Consider the following 17,302-nt stretch of genomic DNA (forward strand, 5'->3'; position numbering starts at 1 on the left):
CTCTGCTCTCAGTGTAAATTGTTTCCATAGCTTCATATTGCTCTACCCAGAGGCATTGGAGCCTCTTTCTCTGCATTTCCTATACATACCTGTTCTCCGATGCCAAGTAACCAAGCTCTAGCACTCTCATCTTAATGAGCATATTACAATGTACTATCCTTCCATTATGTGATATTAGTGAAGAAATGTATTGAAAAGAGACTTTTAGTGTAAAAAAAACAAATAGTCATACACAGCTCCAAGGACCATTGCAATATAATATTGCATCAGTTTGTTCTTGTTCTTATAACAAACTAAATGAGAAAGTCAAGATGAAGGAGCTCACAGTTTCAGAGGACCCAGTCTGTTGCCAGTGGGCTTCATTACAATAGATCTGAAAGGAGGGTGAACATGAAGACAGCAAGAGCATGCTGTGTAGGAAGCTTTCTGTGTCACAGTGAACAAATTAGGGAAAGGAGCAGGGGCAAGATCTTCTCTTCAATCTGGATGTGGTGGTACATGACTACAATTCCAGCACTTAGGAGGCAAAGGCAGAGGCAGAGGCAGAGGCAGAGGCAGGAGGATGAAGATTTGAAAGTCATCCTTATTAGACCCTGCCTCAAAAAAGCATGATATCACACTCAGCTATAAACACATCAGTCCTTTGGTGAATTTACTGTTCTTAGGGTCCAAGCACCTATTACTAGAGTTGCCTGTTGGGAATCAGCCCTGCAATTCATATGAATTAGGGCCATTTTATACCCAAAACATAAAAAAGAAAAAAATACTTAAAAGAGGTGGAAACAAAAAAAGATAACAGAAGAATGAATTGAATAGCTTACATTCTAGTGCTCACCAGTGTTCATTTTGTCATTGAGCTGACTCCCAGGAGGGATTCACAGGATCCAATAAGCATTGCTAAAGTTTGAACCACACTCCCTAAGTCACGGATCCCCATATTATCTTGAAAAGTACACTCAATACTTCTCAAAAATTTTGTCTTTGGAAGTTCTTTTCTTAAAGGTATGTCTCATTTTTAATTATATGTGTCTTGCGGAGCTATGTGTTTGATAGTGCATATACTCTCAGAATTATGAACAGAATGCTGGATTCCTCAAGTTACAGAAAGCTGTGATTTGCCTAAATAACGTAGGCACTGGGAGCCAAATTTCAGTCGCCTACAAGTCTGCCAAGTGCTTTTAACCTCTAAGCCATTTTTACAGCCCCATTGATGGAAGTTACAGTGTCAGTAGGCAATTAACGGAAGGTAATTGTGACACTGAAAGAAATGTGAATTTGATTCATTTAAAATATCATCCAACAGAGAGGTAAACTTATTTTCAAAGTGCATAAACTTGAAAATCATTGGCCAGGAAGTTCTGTTTGAGTGTAAACTATTAATTGAGAAAAAATGCTTTAGAGATATCAGCTCATTGCAAAATGTCAACCATACTCAAGGGAAATGATTACTTTTCTGGGCCCATCATATAGTGATCCAAATGCTGCAGGAGGTGAGATAGAATTACATATGAGTTGCAAGCATCTTCTGTGAAAATTAAGAGGTCACTTTTTATCTCTAGTTCAAAGAAACATTTATTTTCAGATTTGAAATTCTTAAAAGATTAGCATGAATTATCATAAGTACAAATCAAATCACTGTCCTTTTCTACCCAAAAATATGATAGAAAGAAAAAAAAACCTTATGAAGGAGAAAAAAGACAATAATTCTTCTTACATGAGTGACCTGGGGGAACAACTCTGCATTACAAACTTATTTATAGTATTAGAAGATACATGATGACATATATATTCATTACATGGTAAAAATGCCTGATTCATTCATTATTCCAGTATGTGCCCTCTTCTTGTGAGTGTATAGGTGTAATGTGGGTGCATGCACATGCGCCTGTGTAAATGAGAGACAGAGACATGCATACATACAGACAGACAAAGACAGAATATGGTATAGGTATGTGATATATATGCCTGCATATGTGGAGACCACAAGAGGACATCTGGTATTCTGCTCTATCACTCTCCACTATCCCCTTAAGACAGGGTCTATCTCAGTAAATGTGGAGCTAATCTGGAAGCCATCACATGCCAGAGATCTATCTGTCTTTACCTCATAGCCAGCTTGAGTTACAGCCACATGAAACCTTGTTTGGATGTTTATACAGGTACTGGGGATTCAAGCTCATGCCCCTATGTTTACACAACAAATGCTCTTATACACAGAGCATAGCTCTCCTCTTATTCAGTGGGTAAACTTGGTAGAAGACCTTATCATTATGAATGAAATTTCCTAAAAGGGGGACACAGAGAAAATCCCAAAGTCACATTCTTCTTAGTTGTTAAAAGAAAATACAATAATTCATCTCTCTCTCTCTCTCTCTCTCTCTCTCTCTCTCTCTCTCTCTCTCTCTCTCTCTCTCTCTGTTTCTGCAGTAAAGTCTTATTTTTGCCATAATGCTGTTATCTAAGCATGTTTTTAATTTAAGGAATGTCTAGAGTTGACAGTTCAATGACCAGATTAAATGACTCATTGTCACATGCAGAATAAGAAAGAATAATTATAGTAATTCACAACCAGAGAAAGCAGAGTCTTGGATATGTTTTCAGATATCCTAAATCTTATTTGGTTAAAGATATGAAAAGCATTTTAAAGAATATAATTAACAACTCACCACATCTATGCTAAGCATCTCTGGATTTATTTTTATTTATGCTTATATGTGTATGTTTATGTGACTCCATGCTCTCATTAGTGTGAGACCCTATGAAGGCCAGAAGAGGATGTTAGATGCTGTATTTATAGGCACTTGTAAGCCATTCAGTATTGGTGTTGGGGACTGAACTTTGGTCCCCTGGAAAAACAGCAGTGCTTTTAGCCATGGAGCCATTTTTCCATGCTCCAGTAGGCTAAGCACATTTGTTCCCCAAAGAAATCTATCTGCTTGAAGGTTGATAAAGAAGCCTCTTTACAAAGTGACCAGAGCATAGCATATCAGAATTTTAGGGTAAAAATATCTACATTCCTGTAAAGACAGACACAGATCAAGGCAACTGCAGCAACAGTAATTACATACACATCATTGATTTGCTACATTATTGCTGAAAAAGATTTAACACAAAATAGAAAACAAATAAGGAGAGTTCATGGTTACATTTTATGAGTGCACATATTCATATGACCATGCATATGTGTGTGTCCATGTATCTGTGTGTTTGTGTGAAGGCCCAAGGTTGAGAGACTGATGTTGGCTGTCTTCCTCTATTACTTTTCTACATTAGGTTTGAAGACAGGGTCTCTCTCACTGAACCTGGAGCTCATCAACTTGACTAGACAATCTGGTCAGTAAGTTCCAGGAAATCTTCCATTCCTTCTTGCCCAGAACTCAGATTACAAGTACACACAACTGTGCCCAGAGTTTCATGTAGATTCTTAGGATCAGGACTCAGAGCCACATGCTGAAGCTGCAAACACTTTCCAGACTGAGCCATCGTTCCAGTCCCTCTTCATTTTACCTTCCACTCATTTTCCTTTAGCCTCATCTCTCATCCACCCTTCAACCTACCAGTCAGAGAGAAACCATCACAGTAGTGACTAAGGATAGACGATTTCTTTTCCGTCATAATTTCCATTCAAGGACAGGCAATACTTTAAGAGGGAGACCCTGAGACACTCTTCTAAGGCACTTGAAGGATAGCTGAAAATATTTTAAACACAACGCAGAATTCACATCATCAGGTCTCAATTTTAATTCAGCTTTTAATCATTTTTATTTTTATATTTTTGTCACATATCAATAGAACTTTTGCAGGTATTTTTTCTGATCTCACAACTTCAAAAACCATCACACAGATTTAACTTCATTTGTGTCCCAGGTGGATTTTCCTAGTGCTGTGGAATTTGGAAGGATTTGTTCTGACCATAACCCCCTTGTCAACCTTTATAATGGAATCATATAAGTGAACACCAAGCTTGGACTTTTGAAAACACCCTTCAAAATATATAATTATTAAGGAGGAGTTCCATCTGCAGACCTATTCTCAAATGTATGTGGTCTGTAGCTCATCATGTCTGAGAAACACTTCCAACAGGCACAGTCTTCTGTGGTGATAAAATGTTTATGATTTATTAAAGCCATTGGAGATCAAAATAGCAAAACAGCCACACTAGTTAGCTATAGAAGCTAGGCAGTGGTGGTACACACTTTTAATCCCAGGACTCAGGATTAAGAGGTAGACAGATCTTTGGGTGCAAGACAATCCTGGGCTGGGGTGGGGAGTGGGATGAATCAGAGTGCATGTCTTTAATCCCAGGATTTGAGAAGTACAAAAGGGAGAGACATTCAGTCTCAGCATTAGTCTCTAGCCATGTTGTGGAGAGCATAGCAGCCTGAATGAACCTGAGGAGCAGTTAAGTCAGAAGCAGTTTTAGGATTGCCCCTTTGGTCTGAACTGAGGTAGACAAAAGAGCTTGTGGCTGGCTGCTTTGCTTTTCTGATCTTCAGATTGAAGCTTGAACCCAAATATTAGTCTCCGGGTCTTTTATTTTTTCATGCTACAGTCCTCAATGCCAAAGATACTGTCCCTCATCCTGACAAATTACAACACGCTGCTCCACCCTTGAGCAATAGAGGGGCAGGCAAGAAGGAAAGGTGGACACTCTTCTTATATACCCAATGTGAAGTCTTCACTCTCCACCTCAATTTTAAAATTGTAATACACATCTACATAATATATTATTATATTTAATATACATATATAAAATCTAGCACTTTATATAAAACCACTAGTATCTATAAGCAGATACTAGTGACAAATATACAGAGTTCAATCTAAATAAATCTATTTGCTTCAAAGATAATAACTGATAAATACAAATTGCTACCAGGAATTTCATCATTACAAGAAGAAATAAAGACTTAAGATGGAATTAAGACTCAATTAATATTACCCTCTACCAAAGAACTCACTTACGGTCAAGGATGTATACCAGGAACCATGGAGGATGCTGCCTGAATATAGCTGGCTCAAGAGTATCTTCTATTCAGCTAGTGTTCTTATACATCCCAGAATAGCCTGATCAAGGAATGATGGCATCCACAGTTGGCTTAGCCCTCCATTATCAATTAACAGTCAAAGCAATCTCCCACAGATATGCCAACAGGCCAATCTGATCTGGGCAATCCCTCAACTGAGACTCCCCTCTCAAGTAATGTCAAGTTTTGTTTTGTTTTGTTTTTTGTCAAGCTGACAGTTAAAGTCAACCAAAACCACCATGATCCTCCTATTATAGATTAGGGTGTACACTCATGGTCAAGTGACTTTTCCTTAGGTTGTAACAGTTGGGGGTACATTTGAGGTGACAATTCATCCCTCCTAGATTTTAAGTTGCCAAATGTCTACTGACAAGAGAACAAATTTGTAAGTTATACAGATAAACAAGACTGGCCACCTCTTTTACATTCTGACAAGACAATTTTATATTTTAAGAGGACAATATTTGGCAGAGTTTTGTTGTCTGCCAGCTATAAATAGTGCCATTCAAACTTTGAATATAACAAGATGATTACACAGCAATGGAAATGCTAATTTTCTCTGGTGCTCTAGGGTGTTTTTACCATATAGAAAACTTATCTTTTCCAATTCACTCTAAAATACTGTTTTTAAAGAGATACATACAGATAATATCTTAGCAGTAGCTACATTTATTATAGTGGTTGGAACCCACCATACTGGTATGAGAATTTTCCTTTTTGTAAGCCATATTGGTTATTCTATCACTCAAGGTGTAATGTTGAAAACTGTGAAATTTAAAAGGTAATAGTTATCTCCTTTGTAAATATTGATGAAAGTCCTATTTTATGAAATTTAGCAATATTAAACCAAAGATACAGATTTATATCACACAACAGTAAATTAAGCTCAGATGGTGGCAGATGTGATGCAGATGGTTTGGGACTGCCCCCAGGTCTCTGTGGTTTCAGTGAGTGGGATGGGAAGTGCCAAGGCCTTGAGGTTAAGGACCTCCAGCAGAGGGTGGGGCAATGAATGATGGACAGGTCATTCAGACAAAAACTAAACAGAGAAATACTGGAGCTAACCAATGTTATAAAGCAAATGGACCTAACAGATAATTTCAAGACATTTCACCCAAACACAAAAGAATGTACCTTCTTCTCTGCACCTCATGAAACTGTCTCAAAAATTGACCACATATTTAGGACACAAAGCAAGTGTCAACAGGTAGACAAAAATTGAAATAGTTCCCTGCATCCTATCAGACCACCATGAATTAAAGCTAGATATCAACGAACAAAAAGCCTATGAACAACACTCTAATGAATTACCATTGAATCAAAGAATAAATAAAGGAAGAAATTAAAGGTTTTCTAGAATTAAAAATGAATAAACAGCATATTCAAACTTATGGACATAAGTGCTAAGAGGAAAATTCATAGCACTGAATACCTACATTAAAAGAAAATTGGAGAGATCACATTCTAACACCTTAACAGTACACCTGAAACTTTAGAACAAAAAGAAGGAAACACATCTTAGAGTAGTAGAAGGCTATATCAAATTGAGGGTTGAAATCAATAAAATAGAAACCAAAAGAGCAATGCAAAGAATCAATGAAACAAAGAGATCATTCTTTGAGGAAATTACTAAGACAGACAAATCTTTATCCAAACTAACTAAAAGGCACAGAGTAAATCTAGAAATTAACCGAATCAGAAAAGAAAAGGGGGACAAAACAGAAGACACTGAAGAAATCCAAAGAATTATTAGGTCATACTTTCAAAACCTATACTCCACAAAATTGGAAAATCTGAAACAAATGGATTATTGTCTCAATAAATACAATTTACCAAAGCTAAATTAATATCAGGTAAACAATTTAAACATACCTATAACCCCTAGTGAAATAGAGGCAGTCATTAAAGTATCCCCATCCCCCGCAAAAAAGCCCAGGACCATATGGTTTAAGCAAAGAATTCTAGCAGATCTTCAAAGAAGAGCTGGTTTCAAACTTACTATCTACAAAAGGCTAGCTGTGAATACTTGATCTAGCTTCTTTCACATCCCAAGTGCTGCTAGAATATCTAGATAACACACAATACACAGCATCTGGAGATGTAAAATATTTAGAAATGGTAGAGTTGCAAACACATGCATGCACACAAAACCACACACACACACACACACACACACACACACACACACACCTGATGAAAATATGCAAATCAACACTTAGTGCTGACAAAATGATAGAAGTTTTATCTTTAAGCAAACAAAGACTACTAGGAAAATTCTTACTTTTCAAACTATCTCAAAATACTTAATCTAGGATAAAACTAAAAAAAAACTCATTTTAATTACAAATATCAACTGACAAATACTGAGGCCACTGCCTTCTCATATCTACACCCACTCTTTAAACTTATGTGTCAGAATTTGTTTATGCTTCTTGATTTAAGTAGCATTCATTTTTCTTTTTTATTTAAATTAGAAGTAAGCTTATTTTACATGTCAACACAGTTCCCTCTCCCTCCCCTCCTCTTCTGACCCCACCAACCCCCTACAGGATCCCCTTTCTGCTCCCAAGGGAGGGTGAGGCTTTCCATGGGGTATCTTCTAAGTCTGTCACATCATTTGGGGCAGGGCCTAGGCCCTCCCCCTTGTGTCCAGGCTGAGAGAGTATCCCTCTATGGGGAATGGACTCCCAAAGTACATTCCTATGCTAGGAATAAATACTGATCCACTACTAGAAGCCCCATAGACTGTCCAGGCCTCCTAACTGACACCCACATTAAGGGAGTCTGGATCTGTCCTATGCTATCAATCTGGGTTACATGAGCTCCCCATTGTTCAGGTCAGATGTTTCTGGGGGTTTCTCCAGCCTGGTCTTGACCCCCTTGCTTATCACTCCTCCCTCTCTGTAACTGGATCCCAGGAGTTCAGCTCAGTGTTTAGCTGTGGGTGTCTGCTTCTGCTTCCATCAGCTACTGGTTGTAGGTTCAAGGATACCATATAAGGTAGTCATCAAGCTCCTTATCAGGGAAGGGCATTTAAGGTATCCTTTCTACGATTGCTTAGATTCTTAGTTGGGGTCATCCTTGTACATCTCTGGTGCCAGATTTCTCTCTTATAATGGGTCCCTCTATTATGGTATATCTTTTCTTGCTCTCCTCTATTCTTCCCCTGACTCAGTTTTCCTGCTCCCTCATGTCTTCCTCACCCTTCCTCTTTCTCCTAATTCTCTCTCCCCTCCTTGTAGGGAGAGATCGCTAGGTACCTGTATTGCTGACCACATTTGGGCATGGCCACAGGTAAGTAGAAGGCATGTGGAATAAATGGATGAGAAAGGGGCAGATGCTCTCTTTTCTGGGTTCATGTTGGGTCTCAGAGAGCAGCTGAGACTTGATCTCTTGAGTGCCAATCTGGTTATCTGTTCCATGCATAAGTGATTTTCCCTAATAAATTAAACTTCTATACCCATATTCCATGTACAAATATCTTCCATTAACACCTCCCCCATGATCCTAATTTGCCCAGGAGATCTTGTCTCTTTCCCCTTCTCTGGGGGACCAAGTATGTCTCTTTTAGGGTCCTCCTTTGTTCCTAGCTCCTCCAGCAGTGTGGATTGTAGGCTGGTAATCATTGTAGCATTCATGTTTTACATATAATTTTTAGACTGTTAGTCATTGAATGCACATTAACCTTTTATCTATGAAACAGAAAAATGAACAGTTCGGTCATATCCTAGCATCAATTACTTCAGCATCTCTGTAAACTTGCAAAAGACATTTTGCCATTGCAAATAAAGAGACAACCCTAAAAATGTGTGTGTGTGTGTGTGTGTGTGTGTGTGTGTGTGTGTGTGTGAGAGAGAGAGAGAGAGAGAGAGAGAGAGAGAGAGAGAGAGAGAGAGAGAGAGAGAGAGAGATTAGACAAAATTCAACACTCCTTCATGATAAAAGTCCTGAAGAGATTATGGATAAAGTGGCATACCTAAACATAATAAAGACAGTTAGAACAAGCCTATAGCTAACATCAAATTAAATGAAGAGAAATGCAAAGAAATTCCACAAAAATCAGGAACAAGGCAAGGCTGTCCACTCTCTTCATACCTATTCAAAGTAGTAATTGAAGTTTTATCCAGAACGATAAAACAACTGAAGGAGAGGGAGCATAAAAATTAGAAAGGAAGAAATTAAAGTATCTTTCTTTGCATATATGTTAGTATTCTTAGTGACCCCAAAAATTCCACCATGGAAATCCTACAGCTGAAATATACCTTCAGCAAAATACGTAGATACAAGATTAACTCAGAAAAATAAGCAGTCCACCTATATATAAATAACAAATGGACTGAGAAAAACTCAGGAAAATAATACCTATCACAATAAGCTTCAAATGATATAAAATATCTTGGAGTAACTAGACAAGCAAGTGAAAGACTTGTACAATAAAAACTTCAAGTCTTTGAAGCAATAGGTTGAAGAAGATATCAAAAGATGGAAAGAGCTCTTATGCTCCCAAATCAGTAAGATTAACATAGTAAAAAAACAATCATCCTTTTCAATGCAATCTCAATCAAATTCCAATGTAACTTTTAACCTGCCCTAAAATAATACAATTCTCAACTTCATTATGGTAAAACAGAAACACAGGATATTCTTTGGGTATATGCCCAAGAGACAAATTGCTGGATTTTGAGGTAGACCGATTCCCATTTTCCTAAGAACCTGCCATACTGATTTCCAAATTGGTTGTACAAATTTGCACTCCCACCAACAATGGAAGAGAGTTCCTCTTTCTCCACATCCTCTCCAGCATAGACTGTCATTAGTGTTATTGATTTTAGCCATTCTGACAGGAGTAAGATGTTATCTCATAGTGGTTTTGAGTTGCATTTCCCTGATGGCTAAGGATGTTGAGCACATTCTGAAGTGTCTTTGAGACATTTTGGATTCCTCTGTTGGGAATTCTCTATTTAGTTCTGCACTCCAATTTTTAATTGCATTGTTTGGTGTTTTGGTGGCTACCTTCTTGAGTTCATTATATATTTTGGTGATCAGCCCTTTGTCAAATGCAGGGTTGGTGAGTATCTTTTCCCATTCTGTGGGCTGTCATTTTGTCTTGCTTAGAGGTTGTATCCTTTGTCTTACAGAAGCTTCTCAGTGTCAGGAGGTCTCATTTATTAATTGTTGATCTCAATGTTTGTGTTATTGGTGTTAGGTTCAGAAAGTAGTCTCCTGTACCAATTTGTTGGAAGGTACCACCTACCTTCCCTTCCAGGAGGTTCAATGTGGTTGAATTTATGTTGAGGCCTTTGATCCATTTGGACTTAAGTTTTGTGCGTGGCAATAGATATGGATCTAACTGCAATCTTCTATATGTCCTAATCCAGTTATGCCAACACCATTTGTTGAAGATGCTTTATTTTTTCCACTGTATAACTTTAACTTCTTTGTCAAAAATCAGGTGTTCATATATGTGTGGGTTAATATCAGGGTTTTTCAATTTGATTCCATTGGTCTATCTGTCTATTTTTGTGCCAATACCAAACTGTTTTCAGGACTATGGCTCTATAATAGAGCTGGAAGTCAGGGATGGTGATGCCTCCAGAAGTTCCTTTATTGTATAGGGTTGTTTCGGGTATCCTAGGTTTTTTGTTTTTCCATATGTTCAACTATGTTCATAGCAGCATTATTTGTAATAGCCAGAACCTAGAAGCAACCTAGATGCCCCTCAACTGAAGAAACAAGGAGGACCCCAAGAGAATACTGCATAGTCCCTTGAAGAAGGGAATGGAGACAAGAACCTCTGACTAAAGTGGGAACCCAGCATGGGGAGGAAGAAGGAGGTGGGAAGAGAAGAAGAGGAGGGGGTAGGAGAACAAGAGGACTGAGACAGCGAGGAATAGAGGAGGGCAAGAAAGGAGATGCCTTGATAGAGGGAGACAGTATAGATTTGGAGAGAGGTCTGGCACAGGGAATATGTTAGAGGATTCACAGGGATGACCCCAACTGAGAATCCAGACAGTGGTGGAAAGGATGCCATTGATGCCCTTCCCCTATAATGAGATTGATGCCTACACTTGGTTACCATTCCTAGAGCCTTCATCCAGTAGCTATTTGAAGCAGAAACAGGCACCCACAGCTAAGCACTGAACCATACTACTGGAATCCAGTTGTGGAGATGGAGGAAGGATAAGCAAGCCAAGATGGGGCTGGAAAAACCTGCATAAACAGTGAACCTGATCTACTGAGAGCATAGAGAACCTAGTCATAAAGCTGGGGAAACAGCATTGGACCAAACCAAGCCCTCTGAATGTGGGTTCCAGCTAGGAGGTAAAGACTGTCTTTGGGACCTCTAACAGTGGAGACAGTCTTTATCCCTAGAGCACAAATGGACTTTGGGAGCCCATTCCCTATGGAGGGATACTATTAAAGCACAAATACAGCAAGAGGACCTAGGCCTTCCCCCAAATGATATGATGGACTTTGAAGGTCTAATGGGGAATGTACTTCTGTGTATGGTCATCTTATTGATTGTTGAATAAAGTACTGTTTGGCCAATGAGGCAGCAAGTTACATGGGGCTAGGAGTCAAGGAGGATTCTGGGAAATGTAGTAAAGAAGTGGTGATCCAGGCAGGAAGTGACATAGCAGAGAGACTCATATTTAAGCAAGGATAAGCAGGAAGTGGGTCCTTTCCCCTTCGCTCTTCTTCCTGCTCTCTGCTCTGAGTCACCATGTGATTCCAGGGATGAGGATGCCAGTGGAAGGCGTCCAATAAGACAAATCTTATAAAATATATAAATTTATGATAATTAAGACTGAGCTAGCAGATGAGAAATCCTAGTCATTGGCCAAGCAGCATTTGTACCTAATATAAGTCTCTGTGTATTATTTTGGACATCCACGTGGCAGGCAGAACTCAAGCAGGTGTCAGAAAGATTTATCATAGCAAAGGTCCCCCGTGGAGGGCCTCACTATCTCGGGAAGGTGTTGGGGGGTGTGTTGGGGGGGTTGGTGGGGAACATGGGAGGATGGAATGGCAAGGGAATGGGGGATGGTTATGTAAATATGAGTAGTAATTAATTTTAAAAAAGAAAAAAATATAAAAAAATAAAACAAACCATGATAGCTAAAACAATCCTGAACAATAAAAGAACTACTGGAGGTATAACCATCCCTGATATCAAGTTGTACTACAAAACTAAAGTAATAATAATAATAATAATAATAATAATAATACCCACATGGTATTGGCGTAAAAACAGACAGCTTTTTCAATGCAATCAAATCAAAGACACACACCTATGAATACTACACACCTATGGATACCTGATTTAAAATATAGAATCCAGAATTATACAATGGAAAAAAGAAATGATTTTCAAAAAACATGTGCTCATCTAACTGGATGTCTACATGTGGAAAAAATGCAAATACATCCATAGTTATTATCCTATACAAACTCAAGTCCAAATAGATCAAAGACTTCAACATAAAACCAGATGCACTGAACCTGATAGAGAGAGACAGTGAATGGCCTTGAACATGTTGGCATAGCAGACAACTTTCTGAAGAGAACAGCCTTGGTATAGGCACTATGAGCAGCAATTAATAAATGGAACCTCATGAAACTGGAAACCTCCTAAAAAGCAAAGAATAATGTTAATCCAACAAAGCAGCAATCTACAGAATGGGAAAAGGCCTTCATCTACCCTACATTTTGACAGAGGGCTATTACCCAAAATATATAAAGAACTCAAGAAACCAGACATCAAAAACCAAATAATCCAATTGAAAATGGGCTATACATCTGAACAGAGAATTCTCAACAGAGGAATCCAGAATGGCCAGAATATACATAAAGGTATATTCAATGTCTTTAGCCATCAGGGAAATGCAAATCAAAACTACTTTGAGATTCCACCTTATACCTGTCAGAACAGCTAAGATCAATAACACAAGTGACAGCTCACACTGTTAAGGATGTGGAGCAAGGGTAGCATTCCTCCATTGCTAGGGGAGTGCAAACTTGTACAGCCACTATGGAAATCAATATGGCTGTTCTTCAAAAAGTTGGGAACCAATCTACCTCAAGACCCAACTATACCACTCTTGGGCATATACCCAAAGCACACTCCATCCTACCACAAACACTTGTTCAACTATGTTTTTTATGACTTTATTCATAATAGCCAGAAACTGGAAACAACCTAGATATCCTTCAACAGAAGACTGGATAAAAAATATGTGGTACTACCATAAGAATTTTGAGTCTCTAAAGAAAGAAATTAAAGAAGATACCAGAAAATGGAAAGATCTCCCATGCTCTTGGATTGATAGTATCAACATAGTAAAAATGGCAATCTTGCCAAAAACAATCTACAGATTCAATGCAATCCCCATCAAAATTCCAACACAATTCTTCACAGACCTTGAAAGAACAATTATGCGATGGAACAAAGAGAACATCTTCAACAAATGGTGATGGCATAACCATTTGCAGACAATGTAGAAGACTGCAGTTAGACCCAAGCCTATTGCCTTGCACAAAACTTAAGTCAAAATGGATCAAAGATCTCAACATAAATCCAGCTACACTGAACCTATTAGAAGACAAAGTGGGAAATACCCTTGAATTAATTGGTACAGGAGACCGCTTCCTGAACATTAAACCAGTAGCACAGACACTGAGGTCAACAATTGATAAATGGGACCTCCTGAAACTGAGAAGCTTCTGTAAGGCTAAGGACACAGTCAGCAAGACAAAAAGGCAGCCTACAGACTGGGAAAAGATATTCACCAACCCCACATCTGACAGAGGGCTGATCACCAAAATATACAAAGAACTCAAGAAGCTAATCTCCAAAACACCAAACAACCCAATTAAAAAGTGGGGTACAGAACTAGACAATTCTCAATAGAGGAATCTAAAATGCCTGAAAGACACATATGAAAGTCTTCAACATCCTTAGCCATCAGGGAAATGCAAATAAAAACAACTCTGAGATACCATCTTACTCCTGTCAGAATGGCCAAAATCAAAAACACCAATGACAGTTCATGTTGGAGAGGATGTGGAGAAAGGGGAACACTTCTCCACTGCTGGTGGGAATGCCAACTTGTACAGCCACTTTGGAAATCAGTATGGCGACTCCTCAACAAAATGGGAATCAGTCTACCACAAGATCCAGCAATTCCACTCTCAGGCATATACCCAAAAGAAGCACATTCATACAACAAGGACATCTGTTCAACGATGTTCATAGCAGCACTATTTGTAATAGCCAGAAACTGGAAGCAGCCTAGATGCCCCTCAACTGAAGAATGGATAGAGAAAATGTGGTACATTTACACAATGGAGTACTACTCAGTGGAAAAAAAACAATGGAATCTTGAAATTTGCAGGAAAATGGATGGATCTAGAAGAAACCATTCTGAGCGATGTAACCCAATCACAAAAAGACAAACTTGGTATGTACTCACTCATATGAGGATTTTAGACATAGAGTAAGGATTACCAGCCTACAATCTACACTGCCAAAGAAGCTAATAAACATGGAGGTCCCTAAGAGAGACATACATGGTCCCCTGGAGAAAGGGAGAGGTTCAAGATCTGCTGAGCAAATTGGGAGCACGGGAAGAGGGGAGAGGGAGCTAGGAGAATGAGAAGGGGAGAGGAAGAGGGAGGCCGAGAACATGAGGGAACAGAAAATATGAGTCAGGGGAAGAAAACACTATAACAGGAATGGAGATATCATAATAGATGGAGACATTTTTGGTTTACAGAGAAATCAGGCACTAGGGAAATGTCTGGAGATCTACAAAGATGACACCAGCTAACTATCTCAACAATGGAGGAGAGGCTACCTTAAATGCCGTACCCTGATTATGAGATTGATGACTGACTTATAAGCTTTCATCCAGCAGCTGGTGGAAGTAGAAGCAGACACCCATAACTAATCACCGATCTAAACTGGAACCCAGATGCAGAGAAGGACCAGTGAAGAGCACAGAGGTCCAGACCACACTGGTTAAACACACAGAAACAGCTGACCTGAACATCCGGGAACTCTTGCTCCCCAGTCTGATAGCTGGAATGCCAGCATGGGACTGATCCAGATCCAAGGAATATGGGTTTCTGTTAGGAAACCTCAGAAATCTGTGGGACCTCCTGTAGAAGCCCAGTATTTATCCCTAGCATAGATGTGAACTTTGGGAGCCCAGTCCATATAGCGGAATACTCCCTGAGCCAAGGCCCACAGGGGTGGGCCTAGGCCCTGCCCCAAAGGAAATGAAAGACTCTGATGACACCCTATGGAAGGCCTCACCATCCAGCGGGAGCAGAAAAGATATGTGACAGATAAGGTTTTAGTTGGGGGGGGGGCGGGTAGTGGAGGACAGGTGGGAGAAGGGAAATGGGATTGTCATGTAAAACAATCCTGTTTCTAATTCAAATAAAAAAAGTTGAAAAAAAATATGTGGTACATTTACACAATTGAGCATTACTCAGATGTTAAAAATGATATCATAGCCATGCAGTGGTGGTGCATACCTTTAATCCCAGCATTTGGGAGCAGAGGCAGGAGGATCTTTGTGAGTGTAAGGACAGCCTAGTCTATAAAGAGAGTTCCAGGAAAGCCAGGGCTGTTACACAGCGAAATCTGGTCTGGTGAAAAAATGTCATGATGAAATTTGCATACAAAAGGATGGAACTAGAAAAATCATTCTGAAGTAACCCAGACATAGAAATATAAACATAGTATTTATTCATTTATAAGGGGATACTAGCCAATAAGCAAATGTTAAGCAATCTACAATCCATAGGCACTGAGAGGTTAGATTAAAAGGAAAAGTGGAGGCAGCAGACATGGATCTCTCTGAAAGGGGAAACAGAACAGATTTTACAGGTGGACTGGGGTGGATGGAAATGGCAGTGGGGGAATCAGGTGGAGATGGGATGTGGGGAGAGACTGTGGGGAGATACAGCTGAAATTGGAGGAGGGAGAATTTAAAAGGTGATGCTGAAACCTATTGCAATGGAAACTTCCTGGAATCTATGAAGAAATCCTAATGTAGCCTCCTAGTAATGGGGTATATGGAGTCTCAACTGGCCCTCTCTTGTAGCCAGTTGAGTCTTCCAATGGCAGGACTATGTTACATTCAATTGGGTTGTTGGCCAAGGGGGGGTCCCATGGAAATCCCTAAACAACTTAAGCTGTATGTTAAGATAAAACGTTGCTCTCTAAACTCTAAAATCTGGGTCCCTTCCATGAAGGACAATACCTATACAAATCATTGAGCATGGAGAAGTCTAGCTGGTACCTATATAGAGAGCCTTCACCTCTACATTCTAGTCTCTTTGGTGTGGGAAGGTACTTTTCAGGCTACCAACAGAGAAATGTGGACACAGACCCAGCCACAAAACTGGTGACATACAGTATGTCCTGCCTACAAAATATGCTATGGCAATGGTGGCACAGAAGTTGTGGGAGTAACCAACCAAAGGTCCACTCCACAAGAAGGAACTCATACACAATACTGCTTGGGTAACCAAGAACCAGAGACTAGGTAGCTCAGAGACCTGGGATATAACCAAACATTACTGATCAAAAAATCAATAAAATGATTCTTAACAATACTCTGCATATTCAGAGATCAGTGTTTTATCCAGTCATCATCAAAAAGACTTCCTCCAGCACCATATGGAGGATGCAGATACCCACGACCAGACATTATGTAGAGAGAATGTAAATCTGAGCTCTCCATCAAATCCCTACCCTCTGATTCAAGGAATAGGAGGCTGAAAGAATATAAGAGACAAAGGGGATAGAAGACACCAGGAGAACAAAGCCCTCTGAAACAACTAATCCAGGTGCATATGAACTCACAGAGACTGAAGGAGCAACATAGGGCCTACAGGAGTCTGCACCATATCCTCTACGTATATAATAGCTGTTAGATTAGCATTTCTAAGGGCCTCCTGACTGTAAGAATAAGTGGATTCCTGTCTCTTGTGCCCGCTCTTGGAACTCTTTTGTTCCTGTTGTGTTGCCATGTTCAACTTCAATATGATAGATGGGTGGCCATCTCTTGTCACCATATGAATCTTCCAGTACTGGGACTGGATTGCATTCAATTGAGCTGTTGGTCAAAGTGGTCTCATGGAAATTCCCAAACAACCCATATTGTTGCTAAGACAATGGGTCGCTCTCCATAAAATAACTGCAGGGGTCCCATTGCTGAGGACAACACCTACACTACTCATCATACAAGGAGAGGTCGAGC

This window comes from Cricetulus griseus, chromosome 3 (assembly GCF_003668045.3).
Source record: "Cricetulus griseus strain 17A/GY chromosome 3, alternate assembly CriGri-PICRH-1.0, whole genome shotgun sequence".
Taxonomy (NCBI): domain Eukaryota; kingdom Metazoa; phylum Chordata; class Mammalia; order Rodentia; family Cricetidae; genus Cricetulus; species Cricetulus griseus.